Genomic DNA, 27,078 nt, shown 5'->3' with positions numbered 1-27,078 from the left:
CAATCACTTCTGCTTTAAATTCCATTCAGCTTCTCCCCCACTCTCTGTACATCCCTATTCTGAGTTTAGATGATAGGAGATTGGGTAAAAATTTCTGGTGGATTATCATCCTCTGTGCATCCACATAGGATGATATAGGGATTTGACGCTTCCATGATTCCCAAATGGGTACAAGGCAGAGAGTACTCACAAGGCCTTGGTTTCAACAAGAATTCACCCTTATCTTTGGAAATCCTTGAGGTTCTCCCAGTCCCATTCCATAACAATAAAGAGGCTTTCCGTCAACATCTGTCCATCACTGGCATTCCTCTCTCTCATCCCGATGCTCTGCAACCCTGCATAAGAATGTTTGTTAAATGGGAAAGAGCTGAAATGTATGAAAACATACTTTTCTGATGCTGGGTGAAAATGCATAAAAGATAATCACGTGTATTTGCATCAAACACTCATCCTCTTTTTCTCTGTGAGCTCTCTTGCTTATCTTCAGGTGAAAATTTTTGATTACTTTTTTTTATTGGTGTGGAAAATAGAAAGAGAGACATGTTTTCAGCACTGTCGGGTTTCAGAGCTCATGGTTATGTCAGTCAGTCGTAGAAATAAATCTTCAAACTATTTTCATAAATATTTACACCCACAAAGCAGCAGGTAAAAGCCAAGGATGTGACTTTCTAGACCAAGGTCAATTGAATTAACTGATAACAACAGAACTCAACAGCAAAGTCTCATTTGATTCTTGACTCTAATAAATATTTTGAATGGATCCTCTGCTGTAGTCTCTCAGCGGGGAACTTGCTAAAGAGTAACGGAAAAATGCTTGACAGGTCCCAGAATCTGGAATTGGAATATTGGAAAGAGATTCAATACTGCATTTCAGTATCTGTCCCAGTATCAGCAACTTTTCAGAAAACAAAGTCCATCTTGGTTGAATTAACTTGTATGAGTTAGTTTCTATGTTTTAATTATTAAGTATTATAATAAAGAATAAAATTGGTGGGGGCCGAAGAGATAGGACAGTGGGTAAGAGTGCTTGCTGGGACACACATGAAGACCTGAATTCAGATCCCAGCACCCATATAAGGATTTCTATCAGCAACTGCACACCTACAAACCCGGTACCAGTTCCATGTGTATGGGAAGGGCACTGGGGAGGAAGAGTGCAGGATGATGCTTGCTAGTCTCAGCTTGAGTCAAGACTCAGCGAAAGACCCTGTGTCTTGTGTCTGAGAAATCAATCAGGCAGAGATCTAATAGAGATCATCCATACCTACTATGTTTCTGATTTTAATAAACATGTTCCAAGCTGCCTTGCCAGCATGTAAATGTTCTTTCTCTCTCTCTCTCTCTCTCTCTCTCTCTCTCTCTCTCTCTCTCTCTCTCTCTCTCTCTCTCCCTCTCTCTCTCTAGGGGATAAAAAAATAAATAAAAACAAATAATACATTGATGGACCTTTGTGTGCACACCAAATAGTAGAAACCATGGTGTTTATTATCAACCTTTCTATTTCTCTTGTTCACCTTCTTCCAAAGCAAGTAATATCCTAAAATGTTTATCATTGTTATTTATTTAGATTTTTTTCTATATATGCATGTGTTTGAAACTACATGTAAACTGTTTTAATTTTGTTTTTAAACCTGTGGAATCAACAGATGCTTGTCTTCCTTCCTTCCTTCCTTCCTTCCTTCCTTCCTTCCTTCCTTCCTTCCTTCTTTCCTTCCTTCCTTTCTTTCTTTTGTGTTTTTTCAAGATAGGGTTTCTCTGCATCTTTGGAGCCTGTCCTGGGACTCACTTTGTACACCAGAACTAGCCTCGAACTCACAGAGATCCGCCTGCCTTTGCCTCCCAAATGCTGGGATTAAAAGTGTGCACCACCACTGCCGGGCACTTGTGTTTTGTTTTGTTTTTTTTTTTAACATTATAATATGTTTGTTTTCTCACATAACTAGGAAGAGTACATATTCCTTCATTTCTCCTGTATTAGCCAAGGTTTTCTAGACCAGTGGTTCTCAACCTTCCTAATGCTGTGACCCTTTAATACTGTTTCTCATGCTATGATGACCCCTAAGCATAAAATTATTTTGCTGCTACTTCATAACTGTAAAAATCTGATATGCAGAATATCTGGTATGCAAATCCCAAATTGGTAGAGACTCATAGGTTGAGAACCACTGCAGAGGAACATAACCAACAAAATGTATAACCAACAACATCTGTCTTCTTACAGTTCAGACCCTGAAGCTGGATCCTTCAGCAGTCTCAGTCCAATCCTGAAGGCCTGGACACTCTGGATAGCCACTAGTAATCAGTCCAAACTGGTGGACACAGAAGTTGTTATGTGACAAGCTTTCCCTGGGGAGACACAACACATACACTAGACATACTTATCCCATAGAGAGAGCCCACAGTAAACAAAATAGATACTACCAAAAACCAACTTGGTAAACCAATGAGCTTACTGGGGCTTCTTAGATGAGCAGAAATGACTCAAAGACTGTTGCCTCACCCAAATGTGCTCCAGCATGGGTGACAGTTTAAAAAGGCTGGGGACCTGGAGCATATTGCAGTCTGCAGGCAACTCAAAGGGTTGAATAAAACCTTTCCTAGGTGACTCAGTCAAACTAAATCTCTTCCAGGTAGACCATCTGGCTTCTGCCTCTTCCAGGCTGCTTGGCTGGCCTCTGCTTCTTTCCAGCAGCTTGAATCATCTCAGAGTCTTCTTTGCTGCTCCATCTTTCTGGGAGTGACTCCTCAGATGTCTTTAGTGTTTACTCTTGGGAGGGAGGAGCCTAGGGAACCTGGTCAGTTCCAGGTACTTCCTGGAACTCTTTTGAGTTGTTTATCTTCTGTTTTATCTCTATAGGATGATGGAATATTTCCTTCTCCAAGGAAACTGCTACATAGCAGAGAGTGAATCTGATGTCAGTAAACAGCTGGAACACAGGAAGCAGCATCAGAAGGAGCAACAGCTAACCAGACAGCCACACTGCTTTTCCTGACCTCTTTATCTCTGGGTCACCAATAGAAGGTAACACCTATTTTAAATGCCAGGTTTCTCTCCTTACTTAATCCTCTCTGAAAACACCCTTACAGAGGTAAAATTGATTGATTTTAAATATCAAATTCAAAAGACCAGCCATCACACCTTCTACACATTCCTTCATTGTAAGATTTCTATATTAACACACATATTGAGGTTGTTTTCATTAATTAAAAAATAATTTATTTACTCGTGTGTGCATTGGTGTGTGTGGGTGTGCATGCATGCATGCACATATGAGTTTATATACTCCCTCTGTGTGCAGATTCTCAAAGAGAAAACAGCATCAGATTCCCTGTAGCAGAAGTTATAGGTAACGGTGAGCATCCAAGTTAGGGAGGGAAGATTTGAACTCAAGTTCTCTGGAAAAACAGTAAGGGCTCTTAGTCACTGAGTCATCTCTCTCTCTCTTTTGTGCTAATGTATAAAATCCATCAAAAACTATACAACTATCACCTTGCCTCAGTGACAATAGATGTTTGAAAAGTGTTCAGTATATTTTATTACTTATTGTTAAAATTTTCCAAAGTGATCACACCATAGGTTGTGTAAAAAACTCTTACTACTTATAATATATCAAACTGTACTCTTTAGTTAACTCATAAGTACGCAACTGTTCTCTGTCTGCCTGAGCTTTTCCTTCCTGGATTAGCTCTAGATTTGGGCCCCTTGTCAGGTTTATGGGACATTATTTTCTACTTTCCTATGAATTATTTTCTCCTGTCCTTTCTTTATGCTTCTTTATGTTTAATATTGTCATATTAAATACTTAATATTCCTTTATACACTTTTTGTAGAAAGTCTTTGTGTGGAGGCCTGAAAATGTTGACCAAAGGTCAGAGAGTTGGAACTTACCTCTCGTCCTTCAAGGTTATTGAGTTTTCACCCCAAACAAAGGTTGCCCCTAGATTTAGGTCAGAGAGTTGTGCTCTCTCAAGGTCATTGTCAACAGGTGTGGCTAATAGACAGCTCTTGTATTTCAGGAATAGAGAAGTAGATGTGTTTCTACCTCAAACAAAAGTCTAAGGGTCCAACTAAGTTCCATTTCCCTTAAGGAGATAACAGTGGATTCCACCCAGATTGTGGTTTGCCTACAGAATGTTTGGTCTAGGGTGTGAGCGTGACTTGTTTTTTTCTAGCAACAGAATGTTAACTATGGGTGTAGCCTATGACCTTTAATAGGTAAGTTCATTTTCTTATATCCTGTTAATGCAGTTTTTTTTTTTTTTATCTTACACCTACCTTTTGTGGTCAGGGGTAATTTAAGCAGGTGGAAATTAAAGACAGGTGAATTCTAGTACTCACTGGAATTCCCTCCTGATACTATCCTATATGTTTCTTCATTTTATTATTTTCATTCGTGTCTTCATACTCTTTACTATATTTCTAAATCCCCATGCCTCTGCTCTGGCAGGAGGTATTTTTGTCAAGGCTGGTCCGTGACATCTTTGCTTATTTTTTACTTTATATAGAATGCCTTATGAATGGTAGAATTTTTATTGTATCACTTATTTATTGCTTCAAAATAAATCATCACAAAGTTTAATAGCAGAAAACACATTTATCTGTTCCATTTTGTGGATTGGCAATAGACAGGGCTTACTCTTGCTCTGTGATTCTGACTGGTCTCAGTTGTTTGTGGTCATTTCACAATTTTCTTGAGGAAGAGGCTTGGTGGCCTCATTCACATGTTCAGCAATTAATAGTGACTTTTAAGTGAGACACCTTGGCTCCCTTCTGTGTGTTCTCTCTGCCTGGATAGTTCAGACTTCCTGACCTGGCAGCTTAGTTCCACAACAACAAGGGTACATATTCCTGTCTCTTCAGGGCTTGGTTTGAAAATTTCTCTCAGTCTTGCTGACTTTGTTTGTCCAGAAAGCCAAGCCCATTCAGCTCTAGACTTTCATTCATGATACTCAAAAGTCAGCTCCCTCGGCAGAGGAGACTTCTGGGTAGAAGGAATGTGCAGACTTCCTTAGTCACAGGCAGAATGAATTCATCAACATTCCACTTTAAATTTTGTATCTCTCATATCTTGAGTAAGAAGTCCCCAGCTTTCATTCTGTGAACATATTTGCATATATATTTCTTCTAAGTTTATTAATTTTAAACTTTAACAATTTTAAGTACTTTGTGCAGCTTTAATTTAATACTGTCTTGGTATGAGTTAATTTTATACTTTTGTGTCAAACAAGAGTTTCTCGTTATCCACAGGAGATGTTTTACAAGATGCCAGAAGATATCTGCACCTTTGGGTATATTGAACCCTGTACTGTAGACACTATGTGTTTCTCCTTTACATTCTAAGACAGTTAAAGACTTGAACTTTGACACAATGCATGATCACCTGGTAGACAAATCTCTGGGTATGTCTGCGAGCCAGCTTTTGCACTGGATTAATTGACATGGCTTATCTCACCCTAAATATGGGTGACACAACCCTCTGGGCTGATGTCTTGGACTAAGGACAAAAATAAAAAGCCAGCTGAGCATCAGTATTCACTTTTCTCTGCTCCCTGGTGGCAGATGCAGCATGACTGTCTGCCTCAAGCTCCCACTGCCATGTCTTCCCCACCGTGATGAATGACAGCTTTCACTTGTGAGCCCAAATAAACTGTGCTTTCTTTAAGCTGTTTTGGCCAGGTATTTTACCTCGACAACAAGAAAAGTAATTAAATCTTTTGATAGTCTTTAGAAAGAGCAAGAGAGTAACAAAAGAAGCCAATAATGTAGAATAATTATGATAATATACAGTAATAAAAGTTATATCAGTGTGGCTTCTCAAGTCAACTTAGCCTTCTTTTGTGATGATGTGAACTAAAACAATATTTATTTCATGAGATGATGTAAGATATATTTTAGGATTAGTCTACCACAAAAAGGGTCCTTGAACATGTAACTGTGATATCATGACAGTCACTCGATTTATCAAGATGGCTGCTGAGTAACCAGCAGAGGAAAGTATATACAGTCTGAATATACTTGACAGATGATTCATGGTCTGCAAAGGGGAGAATGGGGTGTAGAGAAATTTCATCAGACGATTCAGAATGTTTTGCAGTTTAAAATTCGTAGTTTATATCTCAGAATTTTATTATAGTATTTTCAAATTAAAGTTGATTACAGGTTGCCAAAAAATAGATAAACAAATAAAATTTGTGAACAAAGGGGGGCAACTTGTAACCAATTTAATCAATGTCATTTATCAACCATTACAGTATTTCAACATTGGCTTGTGACCTTACTTCTGAATCCTTAACATTAACTACAACTCATGAAACTATAGCACATAAGAACTTTATTATTTCTTAAAATGTTAAACACATTTTGGTTCCTGCCAGCGTTTGAAACCAACTATGGGTATATAAAGACTTCTAAAATGCAATGCTTGCTGTAGACATTTTGTTAAGACCTATCTGGAGTCTGCATTGATCCTCCACTGCTTTAAAACTGATCACAGTTTTAGTTGCTCAATACAAAGATATTAGCTAATCCATAAATTGTCAGAGTTGCTTTCTAGTGTATCTGGGAGAGAATGCATCCCCCCTGCCCCATTTTCAACTTTAAGGTCATCTGATTTTGTGGAATCATCCCTCTGTTATTCAGTTCTCTTAATTCTCTCGTTCAACATTTTTTTCCCTTTTAAGATTCTTGGCTGAGGGACCAGAGTACATTTTCTCCTCTAATACCTTATAAAATCTGTTATTTTTTTCTGACAAATAATTAGTTACTACATAAAATAGAATTATTAAACATTATCTAAAAATGGGGTATAGGTTAAAGATGACATCTCTGGCTTCTTCTACTACTAGCTGTTTCTAATGTTGTTGAAAATTACCAACTGAATTCTGGTTGTCCAGTGGCCCTGACTCATTCCTCATTGGTATTATAGAACCACCACGGACAAAGAGCTTTGAAATTTGCCTCCAAAAACCGCAAAGCATAGATCTTAGCAGGCAGTATGAAGGACATTTTGATGTCACTATAAATAGCCACATAAGAACATATTGATACTAAAAGACCTTGACTATGACATAGGCTATTACACACACACAAAAAAAACCTTATATGGTTTATATTTCCATAAATATATTCATTCTGCTAATCTTAGAATGTTATATACCATAACGATATCAATGTTAGCTATTATTTATCATAATTCTAAAGAAGATATTATTAGGATCCCAAAAGAAATCTAGGAAGCCAACTTTCTCCCAGGAATCCAGGGAGTTTATAAAATAAAGCCTCACACAAATCAAAATTTAATCAACTTCTCCTCCACCTTACCACTGGAGAAAAATTAAAAGGGTAGTTTTTCAAGAAAAGACTCTATAGTGAACTGAATACTGAATGTTCTGAGCCTATAGTTCCCAGGGGTTGGTCTCAAAACTGCCCTTACTGTTAAGAAAATTGGCAAGAGATTTTATGAGATATTATACCATTATTAACTATTATCTACTATCTCAATTGAGTTTAAACTTCAAGTAATAATATAGGATCAGCACGGTTTCTCCCATACCCATCCTGTCAATAAAAATGTTCATAAATTTAATAGCTCTGGTCAGTTCTTTATCCAACTCATTAGCCACCCTGCGCTGATGCATCATTAAAAAACATTTTATTTCAAAAAGGCAGAAATCTCTGAATTTGAGTGGGAAATTTGCAAACCAGCAAGTGATTGAGTGCAAATGTTTGGGAAGGTGCTAAGAGGTTAACTCCACCAGCCCCCTCTGTGTGTATGTGTGTGTGTGTGTGTTACCCCCATCATGAAAACAGAAGGTGTCAGACAATAAAAATTAGGACAATCCATTTTGTTTCCTGGGAAATCAGTAGCGTGTTTCCCAGGGGGGAAAAAAAAAGGTAGAATATGGGTTTTGATTCCCCTACGCTTTATTCTTTACAGGGATGTAATTTCTTTCTCTACCCCAAAGACCTTTCTCTCCTTTGATGTTTGTGATGCCTGTGCTTGTTCTTTCCTGATGGAAGGATTGCCTGGGGCCTGAAACGATTCTAATTCCAGTTGCTGCTGTAGCATCTGCCTTCTTTCTTAAGCCATCAGGCTGGAGATCGGAGGAGAGGGAAAGAATGGCCAGCACTCTCATTGATCTTTGGCCTCCTTCGCTGATGCCTTTTCTCTTTCCTTGCTGTGCACACAAATCTCTCCTTTAGATCCTGGAAGCTGAAAGAAATTCTACACTTTAAAGATGCAGGCAGAGTGTTTCAAAAGCCATTGCTTTTCTCTTCGTACTGTTTCTTCCTGGGGCTGAACAACACTGACTGCTCATTAGTGAGTGTGCCCGGGTCACTTTTCATGCAGTGTCTTATTGCCGTTTCACTTTCATCTCTTATGTCATGGTAGGCATTTATCAGAGCAAAAACCTCTACTTACAAGTATTTTGCAAATACAAATCAGGAAAACTAAGTTTTGTACATTTTGGAAAATGTAGAGTTTTACTCAAAGAATGAAAAGATTTAGGGAATTTATGCTATAGTGATCAATGTCTGTGCTTCTATTTTTAGAAAATATTTTGTCATAAACTCACAATGGTGTGTGAAGTGACTATAAATGTATTGGAGAACATATAACATGCTGATAGTTATTACAATTTCAATATTAACAGCTAATAAAAATCAGTGTCTATATCCAGCAGAACTACTTTATCATTAGTAAAATCAAGTTGGAAAATTCCTAGACACATTGCCAGCCATGAAGCAAGGGGCTAGAGATGGCTCACTACTGTCATGGACTGATTTCTTCAGTGGCCCAGATTGTCTCTTCTCCTGCACCATACAACTGGCAATTCCCCCTATCAAGAGACCAGAGTAATTACTCCAACTTATTATCATTACCATTAATTTGATGCTTTGGGTTAAATCTGGGACCTCAGCATGTTAAATAAGCAATCTAAGATTGAACCCCTAGACAGATGTCCCTAAATTTTAAATCTTAGTGAAGTGGTATAACATTTAATTTGACTGAAAGTAAAATTACCTGGTCTAAGTGAGAAGGAAGAACAGAACATGCAACAAACCTGCTTAGGAATTTGGGGTGTGTGTGTGCAGGCCTGTTGAGGTCGGTGTGCAGAGAGAGAAAGAGAAGGCTGAAGATGGCGCATCCAGCTTTTAGAGGCCACCAGTGCATGCACACAAGTGGATGATATAGCTGCATCTCACACAGATGACAGAGCTCACGCATGCATGCAAGGGCTCACGCAGCTGCATCATATGTAGATGATGCAACCAAGCTGCACGTGGGTCACGCGGGGTTCTTTAAGATGCCCGGGACCAATAGGCACTTCTGCCTGAGGGCTTGTCGGCACATGCATGGCCCTGGAACCCAGAAGTAACAGCCATATTGTTGATAAAATCATAACAGAAAGAGTTTAGCAACGTTCTTGTACTTGGAATAATATTTTACTCTCTCCCAGGGTACTGTAAAAATTACCTTGAAACATGCTGAATTTAAGTACTCAGGCATAGCCTAGGTTGAAAGTTGTTTTATACTTCATTGGAGAGTAAGTATGTAAAGGTCTCTTGGTCCCAGTTAATGAGGGATACATAGGAAAATCTAACCCTATTCAAGGTGTCACAAGAAGCTTGGCATTGCACTAAGTAAAATAATAGAAATATGTCTCAAGCTTATATAATATACTCCTGTAATACAAACTATCACAAATTCAGTGATTATAATGTAGATATTTCTGGTTCTCATGATTTTGAGGCTGCTGGCTTTGGAGAAGCTCTACCAGACTCAATTTGGATTGTAGTAAGACTGTAGGCAGAACTGCAGCACTGGGGAAAGCAGGCCCTGCACTTCACCTCAGCAGCACAATAGAGCCAACCTGTTGGCTTCCAAGTTGTGAGCATGGAAAAAGTGTTTTTATTATTCATCTCTCATGTGGCAGCATGAGCAGGGGAGAGATGCCCTTCCCCCCTCCACCCCATCTTGCTCATCAATGCCTGAAGCCTCCTCAACTACAGCACTCGGGGAGAATGGTCCCTACACCATGCCTGGGAAACACAGCAGGGCTGGCCCTGAAGGTATAGGTGTGGGTGATTTGGCCCTGCCTCTTGCTCACTGATGTAAGGGGTGAACTAGCCAAGGCAAGAGAGGAGAGCTCACTCTGGTGGGGAGGACAAATGAGAGCTGGCAGGCTGACCAACCCTGCAACTACCCATTGCCAGAACCAGGGTTATGGACTAACCCATGCCAACATTCACCCCATCTGTGATCTGCTGGAGCTTGTGAAGGAACTGGTCATGTAGAGTCAATGCTGCAGAATCTCCATGACACGGCAAGACAGGATAGCCACGAGGAGTTCCAGTGAGGGTCCAGCATTTTGATAGTGTAGCAGAAACCAGAGGCCTCAAACCAGACCAAATGATTCTTTGCAATAAACACTTGCAAGTAAAAATACACAGACAGAGGGATTCACTGTGTCACACTACAGCTTCCACGACAAGATTGACTTTCCTTGTTTATTTCTTTTTCTCTTAAATTTTATTTAGGAGGAGGTTGCAAGGACAGAGGGCAACATGAAGCAACAGGGAAATGAATGGGCTGGAGACACATGATGTGAAAACACAAAGAATAAATAAAAAAGAAAGTTAAAAAAATACACGGCTGTAGGTGGCTTCAGATATGACCTACAGCTCTCATGCTTCTTAAGATGGTACCTTCTCAAATCTCTCCTGATGATGAAAGGCAGGAGTCCAGAAAGTTAGGCTCGACCACAAGAGCCTATTGAAAGCTACCTTTATGAAGCATATGCACTCACATTCTACTGGCTAAATGCCTTCACATGGTCCAACTCAACCTCAAGGTTTTGAGGCATAAAATTCCTGTACTTTAGTGAGAGGAACTACAGAAGCACAAAGACTGTATTTCTAGAAAGAAGAGGATGGTGGGGAGCTGTTGTAATGTACATGGCTGAATACTAAATGAACGTGTTTCTCTAGCCATAAGCCAATATTTTGCTTCATCACAAAATGCATAAAACTGACCATGCTGTAAGTAATATCAACAATAGACCATGTGAAAACAAATATATCATAATTAAATCATAGGCAGTGCCTCATCTAGATAAATACAGTAATGCATTTATATTCTGCTTTACTTCTTTTCAACTGAATTAGAAAACATATTGGATTTGAAATTAAGACTGGAAACAGCTTTGATACCAGGTCATTATTTTTATTAAAAAAAATCTCTTCATATATTATTTTTCTGCTTTAGGAATTGTCTTTGAAGGCTAGTGAGAGGGCTCAAGCCCCAAACCAAAAGCATAAGAATTGCCTTTGAGATGAAAAAAAGCCTTTGTTTAGTTTAAATGAACAATGTTATGGGTTAAAGTAGCACGTGGCATACAGTATAGCTCTTACAGATCTGGGAGTGGTATGTGTTTGCTGACTTTAAAAAGCCACATTTCCTTATGTTTTCAGTCTTTAGTCTAAATCTGCATTCTGAAGGGAAATTAAACTTTGTTACAGAATATTTCAGGCACCTGCCCAGACCTGCTGTGTGAATTTGCTTTGCCTCCGACTGGCAACACCTTGAACTAGACAAAGAGTCTCAAACAAACAACAACAAAAAGAAAACTCTTAGAGAACCTGTAATGGTCTCCAAAACGCCCTTACTATTCCAGATGACCTAGGACGTGATGCTGAATGCTAAGGTTTTTCAGGCACCTTGGGGCAAGAATATTAACAAAATGTAGGGTCGCATCAGCACTCTCTTCAACCACACATCTACTCCCTTGGAAGCCCTGAGCTAAGAAAAGGGATCCTTAGTTACACTTACAATGCAAGCTTAAACATTTCAGTTTGCCTCCTGCTCTAGGGGAACATTTCTTGTCCCTGCTCTTATCTAGAATTTTCTTATGAGAAAGCCTCATCCCTCTTCTTTCCTCATGAAAAACTGATCTCCCTTCTTGGACTGTTATGTTATTGTTATCTAGTTTGAAACAAAATAAGAAGAGACTTTTTTCATAAGATTTCCTTCTGATTCCAAAGCAAAAGGGAGCTTGCTTGGAATGGAGGTAGGAAGTGGACAGATATGGTACATAAAGAAACTGCCTTGGCCTAGGGCAAAACTTAGGTAGGCGGGGAAGACAGAACTGAATGCTGGGAAAAAGAAGGGCGGAGTCAGAGAGGCACCATGGATCTGCCGCCAGGGATACACGTGCTGAAACTTTGCTAGTAGGCCAAGACCTCATGGTGTATACAGATTAATAGAAATGGGTTAAATTAGGATGTAAGAGTTAGCCAATACGAAGTTAGAGCTAATGGGCCAAGCAGTGATTTAATTAATACAATTTCTGTGTGGTTATTTCGGTTTTGGGCAGCCGAGACAAACAAGTGGGCCCTCCTTCTACAGAAATTCTTTGCGTAAAACACTGATGATACAAAATTTTCTACATGTGACACCACATCTGAATTCAGACACTGTTCAATTTCAGTGTCTCTTTTAGGGTTCCTGATTGGAAGTGTGTTGAGCTTACATGGAGAAGATAGAGCACCAGAGACCGAAGGAGGCTTCCATTGCTCTGTTCTGGAAGTTCTGCATATTATCATCATCAGCTTTCACAGGCAGAACACAACACATGATGACAACAAGGCAGGCTGCTGAGCAGTCTTTACTGTGTCCAGGGAAATGAAGCAATCAAATGTCTTAGCCAGAGCTTGTTTCCAGATGACTTTTAGCTGTCCCCAGGGAGAAGCAAACAACAAATCTATCTTTAAACAATAAATATTTGTCCAATACAAGGCTATTAAATCTTATCATAACCTCTACAGATCTTTCTGAACTAATTCTTTACTTATGAAGAGGTACTTTGAGATTAAAGTTCTCTCTGTGTGTCTTTGTCTGTCTGTCTGTCTCTCTCTCATCTCTATGTCCATCTTCCATTCCCTCTCCCTTATTCCATTCCGTCTCTTCTCGTTTCTTCTCTGAATTTTCTAATTTCTAAAATAAAATGTTACTTGGCACCTGTATGTGTATAACCACTGCTCAGGGACCATCTGTTTCATAAAGTGATATGGGACACATGTGACCAACATCAGCCGAAGCTTGGAGAAGAAACGCCAATAGGATGATGCATGGGTACTCTGAACTCTCCCTGCATGGCATGCATGATGCTGTATATGTGCACGTTCTTTAGTTTAAAACTTATTTATTTATTTTAATTCAGATCACAGTCTTCCCTCCTACCTCTCCTTGCCCCCTCTCTCCTCAACTCTCCTCTACCCCTCCTTCTATCCACCCCTCCTCCACATCCCATTCAGAAAGGGACCTGGCTCCCATAGACTATAACAAAGAATGGCATACCAAGTTTCCATTAGACCAAGCAACTGCCCCTGTACTCAGGTTGGGCAAGGCAATCCAGCATGAAGAATAGGTTCCTGACAGCCAGCCAAAGCACCAGTAACAACCCACGCTCCCACTACTAAGAGTCCCATGAATAGACCAGGTTACATAACTGTCACACATATGCAGAGGGCCTAGGACAGTCGCATGCAGCCTTCCTGGTTATTGGTTCAGTCTCTGTGAGTGCCCATGAGTCAGGCTGTTTTTGTGAGTTTCTACAATCCCTTCTCCTTCTCAGCAGGACTCCCCAAGCCCAGCCCAATCTTTGGCCATGGGTCTCTGAATTTGCCTCTCTTAATTACTGGACAAAGGCTCTCTGATGACAACCAGGGAATGGCCAGTTCTGATCACAAGGGATGGTCTGCTCAGGCTATGCATCCACTACTACCAAGACTCTTAGCTGGGCTCATCCTTGTAGACTCATAGGAGTCTCCCTTACATCAGGCTTCTACCATAGCCTGAAAAGCCCCACTTTCCAGTCATCTCTTTCAGTAATCTCCCCCTTCACCGCAGCCCAATCCCTCAAATTCCCATGCCCACAGGACTCTAGTCTACCCAGGAGGTCTCCTCTATTCCCCCTTCCCAGGAGGCCTTGTGGGGGCGGGGAATGCACTAGCACATTCTTAATGACTGTAGGAGAAAAACATGCTGTCTGTCACTGCACCTGAAGAAAGCTGAATCTCTGATAAACTGTATGTTCAGTGATCCTGTTGTTTGTGAAGAGTATCTCTTCCCTCCTTACTCTCAGCCACCAAATAGATGGATAAAAACCACAGAGACAAGAATGTGGCCATTCATTTCTCAAGCAGGGATCTATATAAACAACATCAGAAGCCACTAAGAGAAGCAATCTTACAGATAAACAGTTTTCACATGAAAATAACAAGAGGCCATGTTAATCCTCTGCCTTCGTTCTTGACTGTATAACCTTTTCCTATTATGGCAAAGCCTTTCGTTCAGTGCTCAGAAGCAAGGCGAAAAGCAGACTGTTCAGAAGAACAGAACTTGAGGTTCCCAAATGCGAAGCTGTCCAGACCCTGAATTTCTGATGCCGTGTCATATTTACAGCCGGCATTTCTTTGAGACCTTTGCAAATCTGGTTCCTTTACAGCAGTCTTGCTTTTGAGCTAATTCCTTGACATTCTAGCATTTTCTTAATGAGGCCTGAAAGTTAAGCTATATGCTCCTAGCAAAACATACCCTTTGTCTGCCAAGGGGTAGGCCAGGTTCCTTGCTGGCATCATCTGAGATCCAGTTTAGAATAAATCTGTTCTGTTAGTATGGCAGTTCTCAAAATGACAGGGCACAGGGGGTCGGCATCAGGCTCCACGCTTGGGACCTTGTTAGATATGCAAATCCTCAAGGTTTCTAGCCCAGTCTGCTCATCAGATGTTCTAGGTGAGGACACAGTAATCTTTTAATAAGCCGCCTATGATTTTGATGCGTGCCAACGTTTAAAATTACTGAATTAGTGTCCTATGTGTTTTCTTCTTGTGATGCCTGTTGGCACAATCGATTAACTTCAGAAGGGCTGTGTCCAACAGCTCAGCAATTTAGGTGGCTGCATGACCCTGGCGCCTGTTCAGCCTCTGTGCTTTTTCATATATTCATTTTAAAAAATACACCGAGGAGCTATAATATAGCTCTCATTTTTCTGTGTTTGCTGATGAGTAACAAATAGAGGGCTGTGCTATCCCATGTTAATCTTAACTGCCTGACTAATGCTTAGCAATGGCTTTTGCACTAAGGTCATCCTTGTGATTACTGGGCCTCTTCACCTTCTTTGGATTTAAACTGCAATATTCTAGCACGTTTGTGTTCCATAAATCATCAGAGCATGAATTGAATGTTACATGCCCATCTATCTGTAATTAAACTTAATATGGATTTAACCATTAGGAAACTCACAGGCTTTGAGAATTTCTATAATCAAAGAAGGCATGACCTTCGTTCTAATAAGCAAAGGCATTATTTTTTTTTTCTTGAAGCATTTGAAGCCAAGGAATGAGATAGAGCTTCCCTGTTATATATAAATCTTCCACATATGAAGTTTAGCAGTCCAGAAGAGTCCAAGTATCTTGAGATACAGGTGGTGGCCTAGGCAAGCATTAATCATGGACCTAGAACTGACAGTTTCTACACTGGCCACTCAAGAAGGCAGGAGAGCAGCGGTGTACCCGAAGTGTCACACTGAAAGCATTCTTTGGATGTTGCTATTGTAGTTTTCAACAGAAAAGAAATAGTGAGCTGAATAAAAGAAGCATGAAGATGATAGACTTAGCAAGCAAGCTAGCACGGTGGACAACTGAACCGTAGGCAGAAGTTCTTCCTCCTAGGCTAAGCTCTGCAGCTGCTCACCTTGGTTCCCTTGAAAACTCTATTGCCTCTGTGTATATATTAAGCAAGTCCTATAAGAGAAAGATAAGAAATGCCAGCCCCCTGAGATGGGATGTTGCCAGGACAATTGATAAAACATGGGTGTGGTAAAATTTTAATTTGATGGAAGCTAGAATCACCAGAAAGATCAGCTTCTGGCATATCTCTGGGGAGTTACCATTTCAGTTTAACTGGGAAGTCCACCTGTTGTGGGTAGTACCATCCCCTAAGCAGGGACCCTGAGGTATATAAGAGTAGAGAAAGTGAACTGAGTACCATCATGTTTCCATGTAACAACTTTCGTGTGACCGTGGCTATGATGTGACCAGTTGCTTCAGCTTCCTAATAATTTGGTCTGCTCTAATAGACTGTAACCTGGAACTGGAAACTGAAATAAACACCCTTTCCCTTAAGTTGCTTTTCCCAGAGTATTTAATCACATGACCTAAATTTTACTGAGGGATCACATTAACTATACACTTTCTTAAAAACAAGCAGAATTTGAAATCTGCAGGGCATTGTTGGAGGGAGCAACCTACAACTGTGTGTGAGTCAACCGGAAGCCTAAGCTTTAGTTATACACTGCGACCTCATCCAGGATTCTTCACTTCTGGTCTGCCTCTTTACAAAATATTTTGTGCTGGATTAAGGAATCTGCATGCCTAAGACTTCATAGTACATTCCACTTTAGAAACTTTCTATACATCTGTAATTATTTATAAACAATTTTATTTTTTATTTATTTTTATTTATTTATAATAGGCATCTAAAGTGCATAGGGTGAAATTCAGAAGAACTCAATACTACACAAAGACTTAGAAACAACTTAAGAAATGTTGAAAGTGGGAGAAATAGTTTTCTTCAGAAAAGACCACATCAGTTGGTTATCCAATATAATCAAAAGGACAATTCTGAAAACAGACACAAGTAACATTATACAGATTGAGCAAGTTATATTTAGAATTATATATGGATATACATATGCATATATGCATGTAATAATAATTAATGAAAAATGAAGCCATGAATTTGAAGAAGAACAGAGAGGGATATATAGGTGAGTTTGGAGGGAAGAAACGTAAGTGGAAAATGATACACTTATAATCTCAAAACTAAAAGAAATAATTAAAAAATAATTTACTAAGAGTATCAAGGGGTGGAAATATAAATTGGTATAATTGCTATGGAAAACTGTTTGCTACAGTTCACTAAAGTTTAACATACACGTGCAATTGTCTTGGTAACTGCAGTCCATAATAGAATCAAATCAGAAATGCAAACATATTTACACCAAAGGGTGAGCACTACAGTGTTCAAAACAGGCAGTGTAAGATTACCAAAAATTACAACCAACCCAAGTGAAGATGAACTGAAGGTATAAATTAATGTGATCTATTCACATATTGATTTACTATTAGTGATGACAACATTGTCTATAGGACTATATAAGAAGAACACATTGCACAGATAAGTTATTCAGTATGATAAAATCAGGTGTAGAAGAGAATGTTATAATTGGATATAAAAAAGTATCCAAAGGAGGCAGCCAGCATTCGTCAATGCTGTTGGAAGTCAGTATAAAGTTTAAGCCTGCACTGCCTAGAAAGGTACCTAAGTGAGACTTGGAGGAGGCTGGCAATTGTTTCAGTTTTGTTCTGGTTATATGGTGTATTCTTTTTGTAGGGCCACTGAGCTATTACATCATGCCCTGTGCACTTTCCTGTATGTACAGTAATATGCAAATGAAGTCTATAGGTAGGTGTGTTAATTTCTGTCTATATCCTCAGAATTAGGGAGACTGAGATAGAAACCGTTAGTGTGAGGTCAGCCTGGGCTACATACCAACACACTTAAAAAGCTAGAGAACAAAAACAGCTCAGGGTGAAGTTAGATGAATTCAAGGAGCCTGCTAGCTATTATAATCCTGATTCTGACGTGTGGCTCCTGTGTCATTATTGTTGAGATGAGGCTGATGGCAACCTTTACCATTGTGACGAAGTGAGGTGGACTGACTGGATCTATTCCCTTCAGTCACATGGGTCTGTCTCTTGCCTTGATACAGCTCAGTGTGTCTTCTGTGGTACGGCACTGTTTAAACAGGGTGGTACTCAGCAGCCAAGTGTTCCAAACTTTTCTGAACAGTGCAGTTTCAAGAAACTTCCACTGGGTGGCAAGGATGCTATTTCTTGCAGCCTTCATATTTAGCCTCCTGTGTGTTCCCATAATTTCTTGCACAATGTACACATTTTCTTTTCCATAGCCATTGGAAACCTAGAGAATGAAATTTTATATACCATAATGTTCCTAATAACTACCCCACGGCCCAATTAACTTATAGGACTGATCTGCAGCTTGAGAACACTAACGAGAATAGAAAGGAAAAATAAAAGATCTGTATTGAAACAGAATTTCTCAAAGTAGAAAATTAGCATAGGGAGTCAATAGGGAATGGAATGGCAGCAGAAAAGGTTACCGGATGATGGAATAAAACGATGATGTGTCTTTTTGAGAGGCTCCCATCCTTTAAAAAAAAAAAAAATGGCCTGAGTATCTGGTAAGCACAAAATGCATTTAGCTTGGTACTAGCTGGAAAATGGTAAAGAGCCCCTCCCCCAGCACAAACAGCTGCTATTTCCTTTGTGTAGTCACATGTTTTTGCAACGTGATTCATCGAACAATTCCCAGAAATGGAGGAACAGTACTCCAGCATCGTGACTCCCACCTGTCATCTCAACACTCAGGTGGCAGAGGCAGGAGAATTGAAGCAAATCTGGGGCTACTCCGGTCTACCTAGAAACTTCAATGGCTACAGCTAGGTCTTGCATCAAAAGGGGAGGTGAGAGGAGAGCGGTTTCTCTACTTATTGACGTTAACTTGGTCCATTTCATCAGTAAGGGGCTTCATAGATACCTTTCTAATTCTCAACTTGGGACTCAGGAGTCCCTCAACAATTCTGCTTTCTTTCTAGGATCACAGGCTTTGTCATGTGAATAAGATTGAGCTCCCAGGCTGGAAGATGAGATGACCTCTGTGGAACAATTCTTCCAATTGGCCCACTCAGCCCACTTCTAGCCTTCGAACCCACAGATGACTACCGATAAATAAGCAAGGCTTGACAAGAGACCTGGAGCCTCATTTCAGGCAGAATCATAGGATGACACATAGACTTGCTCACAAGAAAATGATTGTTTTAAGCCACAGGTCTAGGGGGAGGCTTTTTGCTTTAGCAATATCTAAACTATAGGAATGTCAAACTCAAGTATTTATTCTCTATTAATGTTTTTTTTCCCTGTCATGTTGCTACGTGGCTAAGAACTGTAACATAGGAATCCTGGTAACAATAGAAAAACTCGAGGTTGAGAACAATTACTATTCCTACGCATGTACTTCTGGGTTTTTTAATCTCATAACTGATAAATTAGTGTAGAATGTGAATGATGAATTTAGTTCGGTCAATAGTACATGCAAAAGCTGACTGGAAGGTTCCAAAACACCGGGTGCTCTTTACAGGCCCGCATTGTGACAGGTAGTTTAGATCTTCTCAAAGGCATTCTTCTGGGAAAGTCTCCCTGTGCAATCTTGTCTGAATGACCATAGTTAAAGTTGTAGTAAGAGTATAGGTGAGCAATTGACAGATGATTTATTAACAAATAGATTGAATGGTAGACAAAAGTAGGTAAAGATATGTATGTTCTTTACTTTTTAAGAGCTCTCCATTTTGCATATTGAAGTTTCTGAATTCATCGCATGGATTATAATTACATTCAGGTTTTCTTTGCACTAATTTGTAATGATTTGAAGGTGTGAATGTGTGTGTGTGTGTGTGTTTGTGTGTGTGTCAGCTTACGTGTGTTTGCATACTGTTGATTCTGTGCTTTGGATAACTCTTATAAATATCATTAAGAATAGTTTGCTCATAATTATAAAATTGAAATTCTTTGTCAAAAGAAGCTATCCTGTCTACCTATATTGTAGTGTTTTTAGTTATATATGTTATATATATAGTATATATGTGTGTGTGTTTTGTCATAAATAGTTGCTGAATTTTACTATTTCCCTCAATCAATTGTGTATTTTCTTGAAATGTGGGGCATGGCCCCCTATGGGGTCACAGAACTGAACACGAAGACTGTGAAAAAAAATCTTGCAGCAGTGAGAGGTTTCTGAGTGCCCAGTAACCCAAAACTGACTCAAAATCAAATGTGTCATGAATCCAGTGTGTGTCTGGCAGTACTAACCCATGTTACATTGTAAGATTTCATTGCAGTCTTCGTTCTGGATAGACATGCACACTTTACCCTGTGCATGCCACCAAGGCAGACGATGCTAATGAGCACTGCCCAGAACCTTTGACCTCAGAATCAAATCTCTTGTATAATATGAACTGCAACATTGCAACTGTCCTTACCAGTCTTAGAATTGTATTATGTTAGAATATTTGATTTTCAAAAGTATATCTATGTTGTTGGCTGAGTTTTATCTTTTAAAATTTCACATCTTGACATTAGGCCAAAATCCCAACAACTTTTAAAATAACCCTAAATGTGACTTCTTTAATAAACACTCACACACAAAAATGTGTTCTCAGAATTTATTATTGTAAAATCAAAGTAATATTTTGCAAAATATTGAAAGTGCTGTGATCACTAGAGTATCAAATATTAAGCCAAAATTTAATTCTTTAGTAAAACAAGCAAGCACGTTGAGCTCAATAGTCTGTAGATTTGTGTTTCACCTATAATAAATACCAAAATTTTAAATCTGACAGACAACTGGTTTAATATATATTTGTCATAATTTATTATTGGTAAGTTTAATTGCATACATATCGTATATACTAGCATACCTGGGATGAATACGTATAGATATATACCAAGTATCTTTGGTGAAAGGGTCATGAATGGGAGATTTAAGAATCCTTGCTCTCGTACTCCATTTCAATGGTCTTAAAGCTGTTAAATGTGGGTTATGCCAAGCAAGCACTGTACCACTGAGTTTCTCTCCCACCCTCAAAGTTTGGGTTCAGAATGGCTTTGAATTCACAATTCTACTGTGCTGACTGAGTTTCTTTCCTGCCTGATTTCCACAGTCGTTAAGTTTCAAAGAAATTATAGACATTCTACATTAGTTATAAACTGATTGACCCATTAGCTCAGGCTTCTTATTAACTCTTATAACTTATATTAACCTATTATTCTAGTATATGTTAGCCAGATGACTTGGTACCTTTTTCAGCGAGGCAGTCACATCTTGCTTCTTCTGTGTCTGGGCCCACAACTCCTGTTCTCCTTGACCTGACTCTATTTCCTGTCTGGTTGTCTCACCTATATTTCTTGCCTGGCTTCTGGCCAACCAGCATTTATTTAAAATATAATTTACAGAATACAGACCATGGCCCTACACCACTACTGTATCCTCCTTCAGAATGCCCAGAAGTGTTTAGTTCTTCATATATTTATATAATCTCAACATGGCTTCTGACACATATTTGACACTGATAATTGCCTGATAAATGGAATCAACTAATGTTTTTCACCAAAAGGAGCTAGAAAATCATCATCATAATTGAACAGATATATGATGACTGCTGAATATTTCAGAAGAAATGATAAATTTTCTTTGAAAGTAGAGATTTTATTTATAGTATTCAACTTTATGTTTCCAAATCAAATAAAATTCTAGGAATAAAATAAGAACTAGAAATATCCTTGATGAATGAAACAAACATGCTTTTTGAGATGGAAATTGGCAGTGAGGATTTTAAAAATGAAAAAGTCAAATTTCTATGCATTGAGTTACATTGGACATAGGGGTCAATTTGCACTAAGTACACAAAATAGCAGGATGCTAGATGGCTGCTTATCTCATTCATGCAAAATTATAAATTGCATTTGAAGAAAAAGCTTAAGACAAATCCCACTTGAACATCATTTTCTTCACAACTTTTGAACAGATTCACTGTGAGCTTCTAAATGCAGAACAATTAGCCAGGCAAAACACACTTGTGATCACAGAAGAAAAAAATGGTAGCTGATTGTTTGCTGTCAAGCTGTGGCTTATCTTGAATGCTATCTGTTTCAAGGTTCATTTACAATAAAGAAGTTTCAAAATAGCCACTAAAAGTTTCAATTCCCTATACCTCCTCCTTTTGGAATGTGGCTTTATGCCTAAGACCTTTCCATAAGAAAGCACATTGAATTATCTAGGAGGGGTAGCAGTTTATTCTCTGCCACTGTTGTTGCTAAGTTGATTATGGAGAAAATTGGAAATTATTATTCAAGATCCGAGCCAGAAAAATAATTGAAAAAGTATACAAAACCAGAAGTGCTTGAATTCATACCAGTGTCAGAGTTCACTGAATAAATATCTTAATTTGTCATTGTGAGATAGATCTAGAAATAGTGAACATATAAAAAAGAAATATCTATAGTGATGTGATGATTTCTGTCTGAGAGCTGTCTATTTCTTAAAAGGTGCTGTCATCCACATTCTTCCAACACAGCTTAGTGTTCCTCCTGTGGCTGTGAATGACAGCTTAATACAATGTGTGTAGAACAGAGTAAAAATTCTTGCACAGACTCTGGGTTTTCAGGTGCCTAAGAGCAACTGTAAGGAGTGCCTACATGTTCATATAATTTGATGTCTTTGGCACCAACACTTTCTCAAAGATCACACTTCTTAGGTTATGTCAAAGATGGGCCATCCTATAGAATATGGAAGCATGCTTGGATGCTCATATTTGAAACAGACTTCTCACCAGAATTTTTATTGCTGTCTGACATAGTGAAACTCTCCATTGCTGGCTTTAGCGGTATTTAATTACAGGACAAGGAAAACATTTTAAATGATTTGTAATAAGGAGGCTGCTAGTTAGTTCCTAGCCACTTAGCCCTGAAATAATCACACAGAAACGGTATTAATTAAATCACTGTTTGACCCATTAGCTCTAGTTTCTTATTGGATAACTCTTACATATTAATCTAACTAATTTTTATTAATCTGTGTATGGCCATGTGACTGTGGTTGTGGCTTACTGGCTAAAGTTCTGACGTCTATCTCCAGCAGAGCTACATGGCTTCCCTCTCACTCTGCATCCTTTCTCCCAGCATTCCTTTTAGTTTTCCTCACCTAGCTCTGTTTTCTTATAGCTCTGCTATAGGCCCAACGCAGTTTCTTTATTCATTAATGGTAATCACAGCATACAAAGGGAAATCACAAATCACCTCCCCCTTTTTGTTTAAATAAAAAGGAAGGTTTTAACTTTATCATAGTAAAATTACATATCACAAAACAGTTATCAAGCAATAATTATTACAGTATTTATATCTATTTTATCTTTTATCATAACTAAGGAAAACTATAACTATAACTGTAAATTCTTCAACTCCATAAAAGACCCCAGAAGAATATTATATTATCTAAGCAAACAGGAAGTGTATTGTAAGCAACTTCCAAAACTCTAGAATTGACAGAGACATCTTGCTACCTGGACAGTAACCCAAAACTCTTCTGTACCATTGGGGCATCCATATTCATCCTACAGGCACATAGTATCTGACAGACTTTTCCGTGAAGCAGGAAATTTCAAAGACAGTTCCACATATATTGGCAGTTTGCCAGTCACTTTCTTCTGTGTCCAACAGAATGTCTAGCAGACTCTTTTATGAAGCAGGAACCCCAAAGAACTGTTTAACCTTCTTTAGGCAACTTCAGTAGTCATTTCTCCGTGGGTCCTACATGTTCAGTTCATCAAGCAGTCCAGGCAAGAGCAGTTTCTTGCCCAAATGGCTAACAAACTCCATAAGGAGCCTCTTTGATGCCCATCTTCCTATTGAAGTAATTGGTGCTGCCAGGAGCAGATATATCTCATTGTCATGAAAAGTCCTAACTTCTTAAAACATTTTAAATGTTCTATTCTCTAGTCTTTGAAAGGTTTGAAGAGTACCTATCTATCTGAAGTATATCTCTGTACATCTAGAAAATCTAACTAACATGACTAAAAGCTTGACTGTTATAGATGATTATTAACCTACATTTCTTAATTATACATTACATTTTTAATGAGGTGCAAAAAAAACACAATACTTTAATCAAGAGCAGAAATATACATATAACAAAATTGACCTGAAATTTGTATCAATAGAGCAAGATCCATACAAATTGAAGGTATCCATATCTATAGCATATCCCACTTTAAAAGTAAAGAAACATTCACAAACAATATTTGGGAATATGGGTATAGTTTTTCTCCAAACTGTTTCCTGATGTTTATTGGGTGAAGTAATTTTTGAGGGGTGTTCAACATGATCTTTCAGGAGGTCTTGGTCTATCAAACAACATTAGTCTGGAAGGATTCCACATGTTGTCATACTCTGTGGAAACAGAAGAAGAACCTCTTTTCCAAAGCAACATATCCTTAGATCCATATTTTGAACAAGACACCTTTAAGATATATATATTGGTTTAGCTTCATAACCTATAAATGAAATGTTTCTCTGTACTTAACTCCTTCACAGTCAAAAATTCAAAGAAAACACAATAATATTTATAATCCAGACTTTCTGTGTATTCTCCATCTTTGCATGGCCTTTATCACTCTATTACTTTTTAATATTTATTTTACTATCTTACTCCTTTAATCTATAACTGTCTGTTCTCTGCCTCTTAAAAGACTTTGTTTTTTTTTATAAACCACTTACTTCTTTTCCAACTCTCTATATTCTTTTTCTTCTCTCTCACAAGTCTATGTACATTTATCTAATACTGTGACCCATTTAGAGGTCTTTTCCATGTGAGTTTGTCTTTATTGTGTACCTGTAATTATTTACTGTCCAGGAGTGCTTCTTAAAATGCTAAGCACATCTTAAAAATTTAGGCTGTGGCATTGCTAGGGGAAATATGGTACTTCTTGCTTGCCCTGCACAGTCAGACATGGTGGAGCTCTTTGCTGCCTCTGAGAGCCATGCTCACAGCCCCAACTTTAGGCACACAGCCAGTCTATGTTGCCATCAAGCAAGCTGCAGTGTGCTGTTCACAAACCATGTGCAAATGCTTGGTCGCCTGAAAGAGCCAGAGGTCACACTGCTAGCATAGCCCAGAAAGATTGCATTTCAAAATAGCACGGCTTTTTTTCTCTGATGCTGCTGATTCAGGAAAACCTCTCTTAAAGGAGCTGTGGCATGCTACCAGCAAACAGCAAGAAGCTGTGTTAAACTCTGTATTTTTGTGTCTAGAATTCGTTTTCAAGCTCTCTCAGGTTTTAAGTGGATTTTAGTCAACCACTTGGTGCCAATTTGTAGTAAGGAGTCAACTAGTTAGTTTCTAGCTGCTTAGCTCCAAAATAATTACACAGTGCAGAACACTTTATACAGATCTTAGCCCTTGTACATGGTTGGGACTTAGGGACATGATGTAGTGTCACTCGTATCATTAGATTATATTACACAGTAATTGGGGATTTTTGCAATACTACTATCGTGTCAAAAATTTGACTCCTGAATTAATAAAAAAGAGCACCCGGGGCCAATTCCTGACCTAATCATGTAATCCCTTAACATAACTGTCTAAAAGGAAATAGGTGTTCTTATTTTCAGGGAATAAACTGTGGTTTTGTGAAATGGTCATCCCCACTTGCATGTGAGGATGGTCTCTCAAAGCTGAAAGCAATTCTTAAACTGTAGTCAGCCAAAGAGAGACACTAGTGTTCAATCTTCCAGTCACAATTCATTAACTCTACTGAAAACTTAAATAAGCAGGGACCTGAAGTTCCAGGTGAGGATGGAAAAAAACTGATACTTAATTTCTGGGTCTGAAATGTTGAGAGGAGAATTCACTGATGCCATAATTTAGAGAAACTATGTGATAATAAAAATGGGTTGCTTTAACTGCTGACACAGTAAAAAATAAAAGACAGAATTAAAATTAGAAAAACAATCAGCTTTTTATCCTCTTTCAGGATTTATGTGTTCTTTATCTAAATTTCATCATTCTCAATTTAGTTCCTGTGGCAATAATGTATACTTTATATACACAATATACATGAGCAATGATAACAAGTGTAAAATGTATAATCTACAGAAAAATCAATTAAATATAAAGGAAACCAATAAGGCAAAAAAAATCACAACAAAAGACATAGCGCATACAGAATGCAACATAATGTCAGTTCTAAATTCTGGTCATGCAGTTGTTTTTCTCAATGTACATTTAAAAAAAAAAAACCTCCCCATTCGCAATATTTGCAAGGAAATATCTGCAAGGTGGAACTTTGACAGGAATTTAAAATTAAAATCAGAAAGCACTTATATGCTGTTCATAAGGACACTCACTTTAGATCTAAAGACAGCTAAAGACTGAAAGCAAAGACATGGAACAGTTCACTCAAATAGTATCCAAAATACTAACTCAAAGTGATCACTTAAAAGTACACTTAAACCAGGTGTTGGTGGCACATACCTTTAGTGCCAGCACTCAGGAAGCAGATCTTTGTGAGTTCCCGAGGACAATCTGGTTTACAGAGTGAGTTCCAGGACAGGCTCCAAAGCGACAAAGAAACCCTGTCTCAGGAAAAAGAAAAAAAAAAGTACACTTAAAAGATTACTTAAAAGAACACTAACTTAAATGCGATTTTAGGAAAGAAAATAGAGTGTTTTCTAATATAAAATTATGAACTCACCAAGAAGCATAAGAATTCAAAACGTGTATGAAGCAATGGTTGAGGTCATTGCACAGAGACAGATACCGCCACCACAGTGAATGAAAATTTACTAGTTCAGTGTTAAAGGCCACGAGAATTCATGGGTAGGTGGAAGGTGTGAAATAAAAGACTTTAGACCTGGAAATAGCCCCCCAAATTAGTAACATATTAACTATTTAAACATAATTAGTTAATATTTAAACATAAAATATCAAATGCATCTTTCTCCCCTACCTTTTCTATCTTCCTTCTTTCCTTCTTCCTTCATCTGTTTCCCTTCCTTTCTTTTATTTCTCTTATTTCATCTTTTCCTACAGGCAGAGGTGAACTTGATACACAAATGTATTGATAATGGCACAAGGGAATAAAACTTCTGAACCATACACCTTACAATCTCCAGTACAACAAATCCAAATAATCATGGAGAGACATACATAAATCAAAATGTCATGATAACCTGAGTTCATTTCAAGAACTCAAAACTTGTTCTCAGAAAACTTTGCCAATGTTAATTTTCATCTAATAATTTGTAAAAGAATAATAATTTTCAACATAAGTAGACATCTTTAATAAAACATCATTTTAGTCATTAAAATAATTATTTTC

The sequence above is a fragment of the Chionomys nivalis genome, chromosome 9, assembly GCF_950005125.1.
Source record: "Chionomys nivalis chromosome 9, mChiNiv1.1, whole genome shotgun sequence".
Classification (NCBI taxonomy): domain Eukaryota; kingdom Metazoa; phylum Chordata; class Mammalia; order Rodentia; family Cricetidae; genus Chionomys; species Chionomys nivalis.
This window is presented reverse-complemented; position numbering follows the sequence as displayed.